Source organism: Heterodontus francisci, chromosome 4 (genome assembly GCF_036365525.1).
Source record: "Heterodontus francisci isolate sHetFra1 chromosome 4, sHetFra1.hap1, whole genome shotgun sequence".
Classification (NCBI taxonomy): Eukaryota; Metazoa; Chordata; class Chondrichthyes; order Heterodontiformes; family Heterodontidae; genus Heterodontus; species Heterodontus francisci.
Genome location: NC_090374.1, coordinates 99,599,485 through 99,619,518, shown reverse-complemented (window position 1 = coordinate 99,619,518; position 20,034 = coordinate 99,599,485). Strand labels below are relative to the sequence as shown.

The 20,034-nt window shown below is 42.9% G+C and overlaps 1 protein-coding gene across 2 annotated transcripts in view; it reads right to left on the bottom strand.

The window, feature by feature from the left end:
- Window positions 1-20,034, bottom strand: part of sncaip (synuclein, alpha interacting protein) — a 161,863-nt gene that overhangs the window by 131,073 nt on the left and 10,756 nt on the right. For both annotated transcript variants that reach the window (XM_068029914.1, XM_068029913.1), the window contains exon 2: window positions 13,837-13,879. The gene's annotated coding sequence lies outside the window, so the exon portion shown is untranslated. The remainder of the gene's footprint in view (window positions 1-13,836; window positions 13,880-20,034) is intronic.

Here is a 20,034-nt window from a genome sequence, read left to right as displayed (position 1 = left end):
ATTTCAATGCCAGAGTGGGCCGTGACAGTCTGGCATGGAAGGGGGTGCTCGGAAACCATGGAGTTGGAAACTAATGAAAACGGACGTTTACTCTTGGAACTCTGTGCAGAAAAGCAGCTGTCCATAGCCAACACCTTTGCTCAACATAAAGATTGCTTCAAGACCACATGGATGTATCCCCACTCTAAACACTTGCACCTGATAGGTCACACTGGCGCACCAAGATGTAATCTAAAGGACGTCCCGCATACTAGAGTCATGCCCAGTGCTGGCTGTCATACAGACCACTGGCTCGTTCATTCAAGGCTGAACTTCCACTTCAAGACTAAGCCCAAGAAAAGGCCTAGAGACAACCCATCAAAGAAATTTCAAGTCAGCAACCTGCAAACCTTATCCTGCAGAGATGGATATCAAGCAACCTATGGACCAGACTGGAACACCCTGATCTCACTGCTGAGTCCACTCCAGAAGAACTCTGCGAACACATCAAAGCTGCCTCACTGGATACTTCCAACGAGGTCATCGGACCCAACACAAAAGAAGAACAGGGACTGGTTTGATGAAAATGACAAGGAAATTCCAGATCTGCAAAAAATAAAAAAGGTCAGCTCATCAGGCTCAGCCGGCCAACCAAGAGAAATAAAGACAGCCTACCGTCAAGCATGCAGCACCCTTCAATATAAACTGAGGAACAGCCAAAATGACTGGTGGATCGCACTTGCGGAAAAAAAGACTCAACTGTACGCTGATACTGGCGACATAAGAAGTTTCTATGAAGCACTAAAATCTGTCTACGGACCAGCACATCAAACCCAAAATCCCTGAGGAGCGCTGATGGCAAGATCCTACACACTGACAAGGAGTCAGTCCTGGATCGCTGGTCGGAGCACTCAAACTCTCTTCAGCGCCAAGTGCAAAGTGCATGATACTGCCATCAATCGCATCCAACGACAGCCCGTCAAAGCAGAACTAGATGACAGCCCAACTCTGGAGGAAACTGTGATTGCCATCAACCAGATGAACAAAGCCCCCGGGGCTGATGGAATTCCACCCAAAGCCTTGCAGCATGGTGGCCCTGCCCTATACACCAAGCTCCATGAGTTTTTCACAGCCTGCTGGAAACTATGCAGGATTCCACGGGATCTTAGCGATGCCGTCATCATCACCTTGTACAAAAGCAAAAGGAATAAAATCAGACTGCTCCAACTACTGTGGGATCACCCTCCTTTCTTTTGCTGGGAAGATCCTGGCTAGAATACTTCTGAACGGGCTTGTGCCTACCATTGCAGAAGAAAACCTCCCAGAGAGCTAGTGTAGTTTCAGAGCAAACAGAGGCATCACAGACATGGTATCTGCACTTAGACAATTACAAGAAAAGTGTCTGAGCAAAACAAAAGCCTGTATGTCACTTTCGTAGAGCTCACCAAGACATTCGACACGGTGAGCAGAGATGGACTTTGGAAAATCCTTGAAAAACTTGGATTCCACCCATGTTCCTGGCCATGGTGAAGCAGTTTCATGAAAATCAGTATGGACAAGTCAAGCAAAACAGCAACCTTTCAAGTCCCATCCATATCTCCAATGGCGTAAAGCAGGGATGTGTGCTGGCCCCGACCCTATTCCCCATCTTTTTCAACATGATGCTGCAGCAGGCAACGCAAGAGCTTAAGGAGGGAGTTTACATACGCTTCCGGACTGATGGAGGCCTTTTCAACCTCAGGCGTCTTCAGGCTCACACAAAAGACACAAGAAAAACTCATCAATGAGCTTCTTTCCACCGATGACTGCGCTCTCCTGACCCACAGTCATTCAGACCTGCAACGTATAACAACACATTTTTCCAAGGTGGCACAACTCTTCGGACTAAAAATCAGTTTAAAGAAAGTGGAAGTCCTGCATCAGCCTGCATCCCAAGACGAATATTAACCACCAAGCATGGTCATCGAGGGAACCGAGCTGAATGCCTTCATGCAATTTACTTATTTGGCGGGCATCATCTCGTTTGATGCTACCATAGACAAGGCAGTGGACAATAGGCTTTCAAAAGCAAACCGATCATTCGACAGACTGTACAAATGTGTGTGGAGCAACCACAGCCTCAAAGCACAGACCAAACTCAAAGTGTGCAAAGCCAAAGTCCTCACCACCCTTCCGTATGGCGCCGAGTCATGGGTCCTATACCGCCGTCATGTACACCTTCTAGAGCGCTTCCATCAGCGCTGCCCCTGCAGCATTCTCAAGATCCACTGGCAGGACGGCATCACAAACATTGAAGTCCTGGAAACAGCCATCACCAGCATCGAGGCTATCCTCCTGCAAAGCCAACTGTGTTGGGTGGGTCACATTGCCCGGGTGGGCGACAGTCGCCTGCCTAAAATATGGAGAGCTGACCACGGGTAAAAGGAACAGAGGGGCCCCTTGTAAATGTTTCAAGGACTCACTGAAGAAGTCCCTCCCTGTGTGCCACACCGACCATCGCCAGTGGGAAGCGCAGGCCATAGATCATGATGCCTGGAGAGGCTACATCAAAAGGGCTACAGACACCTTTCAGACTGAGCGAAGAACTGGCATGAAAGAGAAAAGGAGGAGAAGGATAGATCTAATTGCCCCCAGCAGTGATGACACCTTCACTTGTACCCACTGTGGGAGAATCTGCCGGTCATAGATAGGCCTGACTAGCCACCAGCGGGCCTGCAACCAATGACTACAACTTGCCCAAAATCTTTGTCCGTGAAGAAATGCCAAGCAGAAGAGAGCTATTCAATTAATCAATGAAAAGTGCAGGAAAGCATGCACCAGGCATACCTCAAAATGAGGTGTCAATCTGGTGAAGCTACAACCCAGGACTACTTGTGTGCCAAACAGCATAAGGAGCATGCGATAGACCGAGCTAAGCGATCCCACAATCAACAGATCAGATCTAAACTCTGCAGTCCTGCTACATCTCGTGGTGAATGGTGGCAGACAGTTAAGCAACTAACTGGAGGAGGTGGATCCACAAATATCCCCATCCTCAATGATGAGGGAGCCCAGCACATCAGTGCAAAAGATATGGCTGAAGCATTTGCAACAATCTTAGCAAATGAGATTATGATACTATTGCTATCACAGAGATATGGTTGAGGGAGGGGCAGGACTGGCAGTTCAATATTCTAGGGTATAGAATCTACAGGTGTGACAGGGGAGGGGATAAAAGAGGAGGTGGCATTGCACTGCTAATCAAGGAGTCAATTACTGCAGTAAGGAGGGATGATATCTTAGAAGATTCCTCAAATGAGGCCATATGGGTAAACTTAAAAACAAAATGGGGGCAATCACTTGGCTGGGTGTGTATTACAGGCCTCCAGTCAGGAAGAGATAGAGGAGCAGATATGTAGGCAAATCTCAGGGAGGTGTAAAAATAATAGGGTAATAATAGTAGGGGATTTCAACTTCCCTAATATCATAATGCAAAAGGCTTAAAGGGGGCGGAATTCTTAAAAAGGACACAGGAGAGCTTTGAGCCAGCATGTAGAAATCCTACAAGAGAAGGGGCAGTATTGGACCGAATCCTAGGGAATAAAGCTGGACAAGTGGTAGAAGTATCAGTGGGGGAGCATTTCGGGGATAATGGCCATAACTCTAAGATTTAAGGTAGTTATGGAAAAGGACAAAAATAGACCGGAAATAAAAAGGTACTGAAGTGGGAGAAGGCCGATTTCAATATGATAAAACAGGATCTGGCCAAAGTGGACTGAGAGCAGCTACTTGTAGGAAAGTCTACATCAGACCAGTGGGAGTCAAAGAGGAAATAGTGCAAGTTCAGAGCCAATACGTACCCGTTAAGGTGAAGGGGAGGACCAAAGAGTCCAGGGAACCCTGGATGTCAAGGGATATAGAGGATTGGATCAGGAAAATAAAAAAGGAGGGTTATGGCAGATTCGGAGCGCTGAAAACAGCGGAGGCCCTAGAGGAGTATAGAAAGTGTGGGGGGTGGGGGTACTTAAAGTAATTAGGAGAGCGAAGAGGGGACATGAAAAAACACTAGAGGGCAAGATAAAAGAAAATCCTAAGGCATTTTATAAGTCTAAAAAGGGCAAGAGGATAACCAGGAAAGAGTAAGGCCCATTAGGGACCAAAGTGGCAATCTGTGTTGCGCCGGAGGACATATGTGAGGTTTTAAATGATTACTGTCATCTGTGTTCACTATGGAGAAGGACGATGTAGGTGTACAGATCAGGAAGGGGGATTGTGATATACCTGAACATATTAGCATTGAAAGGAAGGAAATATTAGCTGTTTTAGCAGGCTTAAAAGTGGATAAGTTCCCAGGCCCGGATGAGATGTATCCCAGGCTATTAAGTGAGGCAAGGGAGGAGATAGCAGGGGCTCTGACACAAATTTTAAAATCCTCTCTGGCCACAGGGGAGGAATCAGAGGATTGGAGGACAGCGAATGTGGTACCATTATTCAAGAAGGGTAGCAGGGATAAACCAGGTAATTAGAGGCCGGTGAGTCTAACATCAGTGGTTGGGAAACTATTGGAAAAAATTCTGAAGGACGGGATTAATCTCCACTAGGAGAGGCAGGAATTAATCAGGGATAGTCAACATGGCTTTGTCAGGGGGAGATCATGTCTAACTAACTTGATTGAATTTTTCGAGGTGGTGACTAGATGTGTAGATGAGGGTAAAGCAGTTGATGTAGTCTATGTGGACTTCAGTGAGGCTTTTGATAAGGTCCCACATGGGAGATTGGTTAAGGTAAGAGCCCATGGGATCCAGGGCAATTTGGCAAATTGGATCCAAAATTGGCTTAGTGGCAGGAGACAGAGGGTAATGCTCGAGGGCCGTTTTTGCGAGTGGAAGCCTATGATCCCAGTGGTGTACCGCAGGGATCAGTGCTGGGACCCTTGCTGTTTGTAGTGTACATAAATGATTTCGACGTGAATATAGGAGGTATGATCAGTACGGTCACAGATGACACGAAAATTGGTGGTGTCACAAATAGTGAGGAAAGCCTTCGATTACAGGACGATATGGATGGGCTGGTACGATGGGCGGAGCAGTGGCAAATGGAATTTAATCCCGAGAAGTGTGAGGTGATGCACTTTGGGAGGACTAACAAGGCAAGGGAATATACAATGGATGGTAGGACCCTAGGAAGTACAGAAGGTCAGAGGGACCTTGGTGTTCTTGTTCATAGATCACTGAAGGCAACAGCACAGGTAGATCAGGTGGTTAGAAAGATATATGGGACACTTGCCTTTATTAGCCGAGGTATAGAATATAAGAGCTGGGAGGTTATGATGGAGCTGTATAAAACGCTAGTTAGGCCACAGCTGGAGTACTGTGTACAGTTCTGGGCACCACACTATAGGAAGGATGTGATTGCACTGGAGAGAGTGCAGAGGAGATTCACCAGGATGTTGCTGGGCTGGAGCATTTTGGCTATGAAGAGAGACTGAAAAGGGGAGGGTTGTTTTCCTTAGAGCAGAGGAGGCTGAGGAGGGGCATGATTGAGGCATACAAAATTATGAGGGGAACTGATAGGTTAGATAGGAAGAAGCTTTTTCCCTTAGCGGAGGGGTCAATAGCCAGGGGGCATAGGTTTAAGGTAAGGGGCAGGAGGTTTAGAGAGGATTTGAGGAAAAAGATTTTCAACCAGAGGGTGGTTAGAATTTGGAATGCACTGTCTGAAGGGGTGGTAGAGGCAGGAACCCTCAACATTTAAGTAGTAGTTAGATGAGCACTTGAAATGCCATAGCATACAAGACTACGGGCCAAGTGCTGGAAAATGGGATTAGAATAGTTATGTGCTTGATGGCTGGCACAGACACGATGGGCCTGTTTCTGTGCTGTATAACTCTATCTCGGTCTCGGTCTCCTCCTGAAGTCTCCAGCTGCACAGATGCCAGTCTTCAGCCAATTCAGTTCACTCCACATGATATCAAGAAACGACTGAGGACACTGGATACTGCAAAGGCCAAGGCCCCTGACAATATTCCGGCAATTGTACTGAAGACCTGTGCTCCAGAACTTGCTGTGATCCTAGCCAGACTGTTCCAGTAGAGCTACAATACTGGCATCTACCTGGCAATGTCGAAAAATGCCCGGGTATGCCCTGTACACAAAAAGCAGGACAAATTCCAACCCGGCCAATTACCGTCCCATCAGTTTACTCTCAATCATCAGTGAAGTGATGGAAGGTGTCGTCGACAGTACCATCAAGCGGCACTTGCTTCACAATAACTTGCTCAGTGAGTTTGCGTTCCGTCAGGGCCACTCAGCTCCAGACCTCATTACAGCCTTGGTTCAGACATGGGCAAAAAAAAAAAGAGCTGAACTCATGAAATGTGCTGAGTGACTGCCCTTAACAGAGTACGGCATCCAGGAGCCCTAGCAAAATGGAAGTCAATGGGAATCAGGGGGAAAACTCTCCGCTGGCTGGAGTCATACCTAATGCAAAGGAAGATCGTTGTGGTTATTGGAGGTCAATCATCTGAGCTCCAGGACATCACCACAGGAGTTCCTCAGGGCAGTGTCCTAGGCCCAACCATCTTCAGCTGCTTCATCAATGATCTTCTTTCAATCATAAGGTCAGTAGTGGGGATGTTCGCTGATGATTGCACAACGTTCAGCACCATTCGCGACTCCTCAGATACTGAAATGCTCCGTGTAGAAATGCATTAAGAGCTGGACAATATCCAGGCTTGGGCTGATAAGTGGCAAGTAACATTCAATGAACATCTCCAACAAGAGGGAATCTAACCATCTCCCCTTGACATTCAATGGCATTACCATTGCTGAATCCCCCACTATCAACATCCTGGGGGTTACCACTGACCAGAAACTGAACTGCAGTAGCCATATAAATACCGTGGCTACAAGAGCAGGTCAGAGGCTGGGAATCCTGCAGTGAGTCCCCTCCTGACTCCCAAAAGCCTGTCCGCCATCTACAAGGCGCAAGTCAGGGGTATGATGGAATACTCTCCACTTGCCTGGATGGGTGCGGCTCCAACAACACTCAAGAAGCTCGACACCATCCAGGACAAAGCAGCCCGCTTGATTGGCACATCATCCACAAACATTCACTCCCTCCGCCACCGACGCATAGTGTGTACCATCTACAAGATACACTGCATCAATGCACCAAGGGTCCTTAGACAGCACCTTCCAAACCCACGAACTCTACCACCTAGAAGGACAAGGGCAACAGATGCATGCGACCACCACCACCTGCAAGTTCCCCTCCAAGTCACACACCATCCTGACTTGGAACTATATTGCCGTTCCTTCACTGTCGCTGGGTCAAAATCCTGGAACTCCGTTCCTAACAGCACTGTGGGTGTACCCACACCACATGGACTGCAGCGATTCAAGGCGGCGGCTCATCACCACCTTCTCAAGGGCAATTAGGGATGGGCAATAAATGCTGTCCTCGCCAGCAATGCCCACACCCCATGGACAAATAAAAAAAATCAATTCAACCAGCAAAAACCAACTGGTTGGGGTTGCACTTCTAAAATGTTCACTGGGGTGTTGCACTGAACTGTGGCAAGTTCTTGATAGACTAACATAGGGCTTAGACTTTGTGGGTTATAGTTTTTGTCCCAAAATATTTTTTACTTTCAGTGAATTTAGATACATGGAAATAATGCTTCTATTTTAACCTTACTGTGAAACACCTATGTGAGAAACAGAAGTAGTTTTGTTTGGTCTGGCAAGTTCACGTTCAAACCACACATCCCCCCAACCCAACCACCATAAAAAAAAAAAATTCTGCTTCCATCATTGCTAACCAATGCATGCATAGTGATATTTTTTCATTCCCTTGACCCAAATTGTGATTGCCTCAATCTCGTCTTAATCCAACATCTGGGTCCTATAGATTCTTCTGACATTACTTTTATTGTTTTGTTCTGTAGCAACTGTTTCACAATATATTTATGTAGAAATATAGCACCGAAACAGGCCCTTCGGTGGAGTCTGTGCCGACCATCAACCACCCATTTATACTAATCCTACATTAATCCCATATTCACTACCACATCCCCACCATTCTCCTACCTACACTAGGGGCAATTTACAACGGCCAATTTACCTATTGACCTGCAAGTCTTTGGCTGTGGGAGGAAACTGGAGCACCCGGCAGAAACCCACGGGGTCACAGGGAGAATTTGCAAACTCCGCACAGGCAGTACCCAGAACTGAACCCGGGTCGCTGGAGCTGTGAGGCTGCGGTGCTAACCACTGCGCCACCCCTAATGACTGGGTTGCTCGGCCAGTTAAGGGGCATTACGAGTCAATCCCATGTTGTGGACTGCAGTCACATGTAAACCAAACCAGGTAGAGATGGCAGGTTCCCTTTCCTGAATAATATTAGTGAACAATCCAGCAGTTTACATGCTCATTTTCTTGGTGCATATTTATTGAATTCAATTTCACAATTTGTCATGGTGGGATTCGAGTTGCTGACCCATTACCAGTCACTAATATGCCATAACAGCTGTAGATTTAACCAAAGCTAAAGGCTGAGAACTACCCTAAACACGAATTACTACTAGCACTGACACTTTAAAACTAAGACCTTACTCGAAACAAATTATTAGAATAGTTTATAGTGGCAGGCAGTTCCTTCACATGTCAATACTATGCAGCTGATAGGAAGGTATGCACATCAAAAATGCACAATTATGATCTTACCATCACATATTTACTAGATTATTTCCTCTTGCCAAGAATAAAAACCATGGAAGATTCAGATTCTGTAGTGATAATGCAGGTATAGCATGTGTGAACTTCACAATTAGTTGATCTTGCATTATTCTTCTATAAAACTGAATGTAGCAATCAATGACTGTATGTAGCAAGCCAGCCATCTACAACTAATCTCGAGTGCACAGTCATAATCACAGTCTTTGGCTTCACACAGTACATTCCTGTTTTTTTTTTAAAGAAACAAGCAGTCTTGAGGGGATTTTGGGCTCAAAAATAAAAAGGGTGTTTTGCAACCAGGTTGGCTACTAGAGATTTACTTCTATGACTACAACTGCAAATTGAAAGATCATACAATAAATAAGCCAACTTAAATTATTTTTTTTCACCAAGTTTTTGAGTCAGCAGAGGTAGTCCAATAAGGCCAAATAAAATGGATTTCATTCTTATATTGTATGCGGTGCCAAGAATAAATAGCAGTAAATTATTCTTGAAGAAAAAGGTAACCCTTTCTCCATTCCACTAAATGCTATCAGTATGAAGGCGCATTTACTATAGTGCACAGCAAAAAGGGGACATACCGGATTTATTTCAGGTCAAGCATACTGAATGGCAAAGTTGAGTTATAGTGTGCTCCGCATCCCATCAAATTTCCCAATGCTCAGAGGCTTACTATACCCAGCTTACATTAAACTGATATAAAAGATACCCTACAAATGCAACCAAACGAGAAGGATGTGCTATCCCTTAATAACTACTGACAGAAAAAACCAAATAGGATTCAGTAAAGTATCAAGCTTACAAAAGGCATCAAAATTGCAGACATAAAGCTAAGAAAATTGCAGGCATGATTTAATGGGCCACTTATAGTACAAAGTTTGTGTTGATGCAAAACTGGAATCACTTCAGTTCAAAGCAAACTATGTAATGTGATGCAAACACCAAGTTTATTTTATTCTTTCATGGGATGTGGGCATCACTGGCAAGGCCAGTATTTGTTTCCCATCCCTAATTGCCCTTGAGAAGATGGTGGGGAGATGCCTTCTTGAACCGCTGCAGTTCATCTGGTCTATGTACACCCAAAGTGCTGATAGGAAGGAAGGTAGGTCCAGGTTTTTGACCCAATGACAGTGAAGGAACAGCGATACAGTTCCAAGTCAGAAAGATGTGGGGCTTGGAGGGAAACTTGCAGGTGGTTGTGTTCCCATGCATGTAGATGTCACAGGTTTGGAAGGTGCTGTCAAAGAAGGCTTGGCGAGTTGCTCAGTGCATCTTGTAGATGATACAGACTACTGCCACTATGCACTGGTGGTGCAGGGACTGAATGTTGAAGGTGGTGGATGAGATGCCAATCAAGCAAGCAGTTTTGTCCTGGATGGTGTCGAGCTTCTTTAGTGTTGTTGGAGCTGCACTCATCCAGACAAGTGGAGAGTGTTCCTTGATACCCCTGACTTGTGCCTTGTAGATGGTGGACAGGCTTTGGGGAATCAGGGGGTTGAGTTACTCACTGCAGAATTTCTAGCCTCTGACCTACTCTTGTAGCCACAGTAGTCCAGAGAAAGAACAGGTTGTATACCAATCCTCTTGGCTACAAGTGGTACATAATGTAGAGGAAAAACAGAGGGACTTAAATGTCTGGATTAGGGATGAACATTAAGCAAGAATATATTTTTTTGTACATATGGAGGGTAAGCTCCAACAAGGACTGGTTGGGCCGAATAACCTATTTCCATATTGTAACTTTCTATATATTTCTAAGAATGGTTCTGGGTTATTTAGACTAAATGAGTGTAATCTCCTATCTGTGCACAATTTTATTATGGTAAGAGGTGCTATAAAAAGTACAGCTGTTATGTGCTGTTTTGGGCTATTAGCTGGGGGACACTTAGTCCTACAGTAAGGAAGTTTCAGCTAGGATTCTTACTCAATCCAAACACTCTTGCTAGAAAATGAGCAAGTGTGGATAGCCAATAAGGGCATGAATTGAACTCAGTTGTGATACTTTCCCTACTGTAGGCATGAAACGTGCTAAACAAATGCAAAGGTCTCTCCGTTGATAGTTGAATGATTGTTGTACTTTACTGTCTACGCTCATACAGGAAAAACGGCCAGTTCAGAGGCACCTCTGGATCCATTTCCCGGCACAAACTATTGCCTTTGGGAGAGATAAGAAGTAAAAAGAAAAAGAAAAGAAGGAACTCGGGTCTCTTTCCACAAGCCAACATTGGATATATCTAAAAGATCTGATTTTCTGAGCAAGTTTCCATTTTATAAACAACGATCTTTTACCAGTGCAAATAAACACTGCAAACAGGCCAGAAGTCTGTCAGTGCTTTGTATAGTGATATTGCATAGTGTTACAATTATTTTGAAAAGCATTAAAATGCTTAATGGAAAAATGACTTGTAGTCATATTATTGTCTTCCTACATTCATGTACTCATTCAAAATTGGGGTCAGGGACGTGAAGAAATTAAATGGATCATGTAGCTGACATCTTCACAGATGACACTAATGATTTTCCTTGATTTGCAGAATGAAACGGAGATGGAAAAGATGCTTAATAAATTTTACCTTCAACTCAGGGAACAGCTAATTACAGAAATACAGCAAGGATATTTCCATGTATTTATTTCCACGAGAAATATACACGTACAAATGCAAAAGCAACTTGATCACCAATGTTCCCTCTAGGTTGTGTGGGTGGCAACCACACAGCGATCCGTAACCTACACACACAAAGTTCCCTTTAAGAGTGCAGCATGTGTGGCTGCAAAGCAATCTTAAAAAAAGAGACTGCACACTGCAACAAAAAGGCCATGCACAGCAACAGAGGGAATGTTGGTCATCACATTTGGAATGAAAGTTTTTTTTGTATATGTTTACAGGAGGTGGCAAGTCAATTACAGTTTATTCCAAACACATCGTTGGATTGATTATAATCCACATCTTCTGCATAACAATTAGTATTGCACAGTCAATATACCTTGGTGTATGCAAGAAGCCTCAATTACCTTAATGTGTTAACATATTTTAATAGAAAAGATATCAACATTGCACTCGGAGGTACTTGATAATAGCCTGCATATTTATACTTTGGAAGATTGATAGTTTGTCACCTTGTTTGGCTGAATCCAAGGGTCTGAGAATCTGGCCTCATGCCTTTGATTGACAGCTGTATTGGTTTGTCTAAATATGCCTTTGATTCCCTTCATCCTGGTATTAGATGAAAGAAAATACTTCTTTTTTAATTCATTCATAGGATGTGGGCGTCGCCGGCTAGGCTAGCATTTATTGCCCATCCCTAATTGCCCTTGAGAAGGTGGTGGTGAGCTGCCTTCTTGAACTGCTGGAGGTCCATGTGAGGTAGGTACACCCACAGTGCTGTTAGGAGTTTTAGGATTCTGACCCAGCGACAGTGAAGGAACGGCGATATAGTTCCAAATCAGGATGGTGTGTGACTTGGAGGGGAACTTGTAGGTGGTGGTGTTCCCATGCATTTGCTGCCCTGTCCTTCTAGTTGGTAGAGGTCATGGGTTTGGAAGGTGCTGTCTAAGGAACCTTGGTGCATTGCTGCAGTGCATCTTGTAGATGGTACACACTGCTGCCACTGTGCATCGATGGTGAAGGAAGTGAATGTTGGTGGATGGGGTGCCAATCAAGCAGGCTGCTTTGTCCTGGGTGGTGTCGAGCTTCTGGAGTGTTGTTGGAGCTGCACCCATCCAGGCAAGTGGACAGTATTCCATCATACCCCTGACTTGTGCCTTGTAGATGGTGTACAGGCTTTGGGGAGTCACCAGATGAGCTACTTGCCACAGGATTCCTAGCCTCTGACTTGCTCTTGTAGCCACGGTATTTATACGGCTACTCCAGTTCAGTTTATGATTAATGGTAGCCCCTAGGATGTTGATAGTGGGGGATTCAGCGATCGTAATGCCATTGAATGTCAAGGGGAGATGGTTAGATTCTCTCTTGTTGGAGATGGTCACTGCGTGGCACTTGTGTGGCGCGAATGTTACTTGCCACTTATCAGCCCAAGCCTGGATATTGTCCAGCTCTTAATGCATTTCTACATGGACTGCTTCAGTACCTGAGGAGTCTCGAATGGTGCTGAACGTTGTGCAATCATCAGCGAACATCCCCACTACTGACCTTATGATTTAAGGAAGGTCATTGATAAAGCAGCTGAAGATGGTTGGGCCTAGGACACTATCCTGAGGAACTCCTGCAGTGATGTCCTGGAGCTCAGATGATTGACCTCCTACAACCACAACCATCTTCCTTTGCGTTAGGTATGAACTTGCATTTATATAGTGCCTTTCACGACCACCGGACAACCCAAAGCATTTTAAAGCCAATTATATACTTTTGAAGTATAGTCACTGTCATAATGCAAGAAATACTGCAGCCAACTTCCACACAGCAAACTCCCACAAACAATAATGACCAGATAATCTGTTTCTGTGATGTTGATTGAGGGATAATTATTGGCCAGGACACTGGGTATAACTCCTGTGCTCTTCTTCAAAATCGTGCCATGGGATCGTTTAAATCCTCCTGAGACAGGGCCATGGTCTAACATCTCATCTGAAAAACAGCACCTCAGACACTGCAGGGCTCCCTCAATACTGTATTGGAGTATCAGTCTAGATTTTTGTGCTCAGGTCCTGAAGTGGGACTTGAGCCCACAACTTTCTGACTCAGAGGCAAGCGTGCTACAGGCTGACATCTATGACTTGAATTAAAAGAAGGTGGTCTCGTGAAATGCTGAGGACCAAACAAATCCATATGTATGAGAATTATAACATGGATGCTAGTCCATTTTAGTATTAGTTAGCAAAGTGTTATGTATTTTGCAGCTGAGGAAAAATAACTTCTATTATTGATGCTTCAAGTCTTTGACTTGATTCTGTAAAAATACTGCAAACAAATTTATTTACTCTTGTTGCTACTTATCTTCCAATGTGTAATAAGTGTATTTATTCTTCAAATATCTGAAGTCTAAGCAATCACAATTGGGTCGTTTAATATCCACTATATAAGTAGCAAGGTTTTCTGTTCAACATCTCGGTAATGCTACATTATCAAATATTACACATATAAAAGTCACACCAATTAACATTGAGTGAGGGCTCACTTACAGATGCAGCAGTCTTTGGCACAGTCTTTGGCTACTGGGGAAGCCTAAAAAAAAAATGAAAGGAGAAAATACGTTACAAATTAGCCACATTCACTATTAGTCATTTGTTGTTAACATGTATTACTTGTGAAAAACATAAGACCATTTACAGGAAATCTATTTTGTACTGTTTTGATTTCAGTAGACCTTGATACGTTGTCCCAGAGAACAATACTTTAAGAATAACTGATTTAGGAAACAATGTAAAAATAGTGCCTTTTAGTTTGTTTTTATAATTTTGCTGCAGTTTGCTAACAAAAATAAAAAGGTATTTAAGTTTCAGAATGAAAATGTAATAGACAAAATTTTTCCTAATTTTAAAACTGTTTATCCAGTAAAAAGTATTACAATAACACAAAAAGATATACTGGAACAAGGGAAGCAGGAAGGGTAGCAAGAGAGACTCAATATTAAGTGTAACCCAAAACTTTATAATATAAAAAGTAGGTACTGGGAAGATTTTCTGATCGTACAAGCAGTACTCAGTAGTGTCAACGGGTGTAAGCAGCAGCACCTTCATTTCCCAAAGAAACAGCAGAAAACATGAATGGAAGTAGCCTTGCGAACCCAAGTGAGCTCGTTCCATTTATGAAATAAGTAGTTTAGCCTTAATGATTATGGTGCAGACAAAGAATTATATTTGAGCATGAAGGACTATAATGCATAAGTGGCCAATTTAAGTTACTTTTCACTTGTGGTTCTTATCAATGTAGAATTATATGAAAAGGCGTCAAAAATATTTCAAATCTTTTTGTTTAAAAAAAAAATCAAAGAACTTTCTTTGCAGCAGACTTTCAAAAAAAAATGTGGTTTTAAAGTAGTTAACTCTAAAAATATAAAATTAGCTACTCCAAGCAGTTAATGGGTTTTCTTATGTAGTGTGCTACTTTGTATAACTGTATTTTGCTTAATCTTTATATTTCTGCCAAGAGACTTATTTATCATGCTTAACTATATTAAAACAACTGCATAGCGTGCAACATTTTCCATAGAGTATATTTGTTGCAGATGCATGCAATACCTTCAAGTATGGTACAGTTAGGAATGTACTGTAAGCATTTCCTGTGGAAATTGTGCATTTGCCAACATTGTGCTATAGCCTTAAGAACATGGCATTTTATGAGGTACAAAATAACAGCCTGACATCTGCCATAAGCAAACATAAATCATACATTTTTGGATATCCAAATTTAGCCATACATATTTGATTGCTTAATTTTAAACTGGCTTTTAGAGTTTGGAAAAAGAGCAGAAGGAAGGTAACTATTAAACTGAAAATAAACTGCACAAAATACCGGTTTTACTTTCCATACCAGTATTTTGCAGGAACAAAATAACCTCTGCAATTCATTATTCAACCAAAGCCAGCAATGTTTAATCATACAGAAAGGCATCTAACAAATACGGAGTTCAAGCAATGCTTGCAGATTTAAAATACCACTCAAATGTTAAGATAGGAGTCTACAAATGCAATACTTAAAAAAAAAAATCCACTTTATTCAAGACAGTTATGATCACATTATAAAAGATATTGCGAAGTTGAGACACCAAAGGGTTTAGTATGAGAGTGCAAGATTAAATCAGGACTCAGTAAAGAATCTGGATTACGTGGATAAAGTTGAGAGCCTAAACTCTTGGTCGTTGCCATGCTAATGAATTGGGTTCTCAACATCAGTTCCCCGAAGGGGTGGACAGGTTGTACATCTGGAAAGTTGAGTGCAAAAGGTACCGTAAGAAAGAAGCAAAAATAATTGTTGCCGAAGTTGAAAGGGTTATTGACACATGGGCAACTCTGACAGAGAAGACAAAAATCAATAAATGCGAAGAGAATCCAGTCAACCCTTAGATACATACCCTGACAAATTCCTTAGAGATTGGGGGTTATAAAACATGTGCAAGGAGAATGTTGGGCATCAGATAGAATCACAGAAGGCCTACATGCAGCAATATGCTGCATTACAGCAAGGAAGTAGCAATGGACTGAAGGCTGGCAACTGTCAAAGGTGATAGAATGGGTGCCTGCCAGGCCAAAGTTGAGATGGTGTCACGAAAACGTGCTATGTCGAATGATGATTTTTTAACCCACCATCTGGGAACATGCAGAGTCGCCTCTTTAAGCATTCAAGATTGCCACTACAATTTGCATCACTATACTCAACATTCCAACGCATTGAGGGGGAGACGAATTGTCTGTCCAGTCCCCTCAAGAACAATGAACTGGGGAATCTGAGTGAACTACCTATCCTGTTCCCATTAACAAGATATTAAGGACATCACCGGGACATTAAACTGGTGGAGACAAACCACTCAAACCTAATCACTTGAACAATGGGATCCTGGTTGTGAGAAGGGAATCCTTAGACATGGACTGATTGAGCTGCAAGTGAGAATACAGACTGGTAAACCACCATGCTTAAATCACTGGGTGATGGTCATGTGACAGACACATCACGTGTGTGCTTAAGCTGGTGTTTTCTCTGCAGCAAGCAAGCAGCTAGAGATTGACAAGGCCAAAGTGGGGTCCCTCCTCCCACTCTCTCCAATCCACCTTGCAAGCTTAGAACCCTGCCAGCCATAACCACCTAGGCATATCACTGCTACAGACAGAGAACCCTTGAAGGGAATCATCGGCATCACTGTCTCCAGGAGAACCACCGAATCAACAATCCACATCTTCAAACCGGAAGCCTCAGGACCAAGTTCAGCCTGAAGCCAGCCAAGTCACCAACCTCCACAGACTGTATACCTCTTTATTTCTCTGGACTCTAATTCAACCAATCCATCCTTCCCCACTCTGTAACCTATGTGCGTAGAACTTGGAGCATATTTTATTATTTTACTTAGATCAGTTTAAGTACAATAAAGCTAACCTCAAGAAAACCTGTCCGACTAGTTCTTTAAATGATCGTAGCAAGTAAATAATTAAACACTGACTGAATTGCAAAGTATATCCACTTTAAAAGAAGAAATAAACCTGTCGTGGTCAAACAAGGAGAGGGAAAGAGGGGAGCCCTTCGACCCCTCCTCACCTGATCTTAACAATTTTGAATGCAACGTTTGAATGGACATTTTGAATACAATAGTGACAGCGGGTAGGGAGATTTAAGAACTGGCAAAGAAAGAGCATAATGGTGAAGTTTTGGGAGATTTATGGTCCAGTGTCATGTCTGCCGGAAACACAAGGACCAAGTTTCCCCCCCATGATCTCAAGTTCAGCACTTGGCTGATATCTGCTAATGCAACACAGATCAAGTTGCAAGGGGCAGCTACAAAAGTCTTGACAGACTAATAAAGTATTACAAATAGCCAAAGAGATACTGCAGATTTAGAATTTGTAGCTGCACTTAGACTGCAACTTCAGCTTCACTACAATCTGGTTTGTTCACTCAACTGTGAAGTACAAGTTGAGTGGTGTTAAATTTGGTTTAAAGAATGCTGTGGGGATGCCCCTTGGACCCACTGAGCAATTTTCTGGAACCATCCATAATTCATGTAAAATGTTTACAGCGCATCAATTCCATTTGCACTCTGTGTACATGCATTTAATTGCAGGAGCATTTAGTTCAAATTAGACAATGGGCCATAATTTGCTGTAGGAGGTCATCTAACAGCATCTGCCATTAGATTTGCCCATGCACTTTTAGGTTTTTACATTGTGTGTGGGGCACGTTGATAAGCAAGGGAAACTGGGCCTCTGGGACCCGAACAGACAGGGCAATAAACTCTTCATCTTCTTAACCAGACTGCAGATTGTGAAATTAATAGTGCAATTGCTGAGCAGGAAGTGTAGAGTGGGTGAATCCAGTGTCAAATCAGGTACAGAAGGAGAAAGAAAGATTGGATCAAACAGGAGAGAAAAACAAAAAGTTTTTTTTTTTAATTAAATTTTGCAAGAATTAAAACCTGTAGGAATGAGACTCTTGTAATAGTTAATTTTCAGTGCTAGCCAGAGTAGTTGACTGGCAGTAATTACCATATTGTTAATATGGTACTTCGACTGAAATGGACAGGACTTAACTTTCTGTGGTGAATGTAGTTTGTATCTATCGTGCAAATACAGCAACTACACACCATTCAATGGTGAGGCAGACAGCGAGATGCCGTTTTTGCAAAGCTAACGGAGCGATGCAACTCCAACAGCAACTCTTGGATTTTTGAGTTCAACCTCACATCTGCCCCTCACCTGAAGTTTTGTGCACCATTTCCACATAAATCATGGTGAGAGCGATTAGCCTCACCATTATTTTGACAGCAAATTATGGCCCAAACCAATGCATGCACCATAATATTAATATCTTTCAGTCAGAATAAAAGCAAATTACATGAAAGGCTATATGGGAATGGGATAGAATGCTCTATTTCCTAGCTGAAGCTCTCCAACTGATATCAAAGCCCATACTGTACTGAATTAATTTCCAAAACTAAAATTAGGGCAGCAATTAAAAGTTGCTACAAGAAGTGGAGTAATGATGTAATAATTAACTCCACAAAATTCCTTTATCTTGGACCATATGTAATCATTTGGATTTCCTTTGGAAGGTGATCAGTAACCGATTAATTTTTGCAATCATCTGATATATCAATGCAGTATTAGTGGCCATTCAGGGAGCACCATTTACTAGTGCAGCCTGTAGTTCCCAGCGGCAGTGGCTGTTGCTGGAATCAACAGTAGCTGCGAAAGAAAGCACTGGTGCAAGTGTGTATTCTATTGCTTCATTTTCTATCTCCATATAATCAGACTCAAATTAGAGGGAGGAGGAAAAACACAGGCTTGCTGTCATTAATCGTTACAGCTAGAACAAGTGAAAAAGAAACTGCATTATCTGATTTGTTCGGCTTGTAACTAATGCAACATTTTCTCAGGGCCTCCTTAATACTATATGCAACAGAAATGAGGCATTATGCAACAGAGGCTCAGGACTAATATCAAGGGACAAAGAATCCCCAACTGACATTCTAAACTTATATTTAAATCTTTTACTGTATTTGACCCTTTTTTTGCAACTCAACAGTAACATGTTGTTAAGAGGACAATACAGGACCTCTACCTACACATTTGATCATACAGACCATCTGTCTTTCATGAATAGTAAAGATGAAAAAAAAGATAGAACATCACATTCATCTGCAGTGATCAAGAGACCAAATAAGGCTTCCCTAAATTTCTGAAGCAAAGTTTGGAGATGCTTCAGGTAATATCCCAGCTGTGATGAGGAAAGACATCAGATTGTTCTGATGAAGGGTCACTGACCTGAAACGTTAACATTGCTTCTCTCTCTTTCTCAACAGATGCTGCCTGACCTGTGGAGTATTGCCAGCATTTCTTGTTCTTATTTAAGATTTCTAGCATCTGCAGCATTTTGCTTTTATTAAGATAGTTATATTGTTCAGGTTTTCAAAAAAAAAGTTAAGCACGTAAATATCAGGATCCTGGAGGTCAACTGTGACAAGACACTGTGGCTTGAGACAACATTACCATCTAACTTTTCCTCTTGAGGAAGCTAAGCGATGTTCTGAGAGCAAAGTTGAACCTGAGAATAGAGTGCTCCTTGTTGATGATCGCTCATCCAAGCATCTCTAATCGCTCCCAAATCAATAGGAATTTTTTTTTTTAATTCTTGAGATATGAGCAACACTGGCAAGGTATTATGCATTGTCCATCCTTAGTTGGGACCGTGGAGGGCATTAAGATTCAGCCATGTAATGTGGGACTGGAGACATAAGGAAGCCAGAAGTGGCAAGGGTGTGGTTCCCATTCCCTGAAGGACATTAATGAATCCAGCACCTCTCATGGCCATTTTATGGTGCCAACCCACAGTGATTTCAAATTCACAACATTCCAATAGTGGGATCTGAATTCTCAACCTCTACGTTGCAGACTAGTACTATAACCACTAGGATACCATTACCAATTTTGGCCTTCCACACAGGGTCATCTGGCTTTCAGGAGCCGAGTTGGTTTGGGCAGCGAGAGCAAGAATCCCAGGAGCTTGGTCCGGACTTTAAATGGAAGCCTGATAGCATAAGCCACAAACAGTTGATCTTGCCTGGACCCCTATACCAGGTTGTCAGAACCCCTCAGCCCACGTGCCAAAACCAGAATCACTTGCTATTTCCAATCAACAATTTTCACTAATTCCTCCCCAAATACCACAATGCT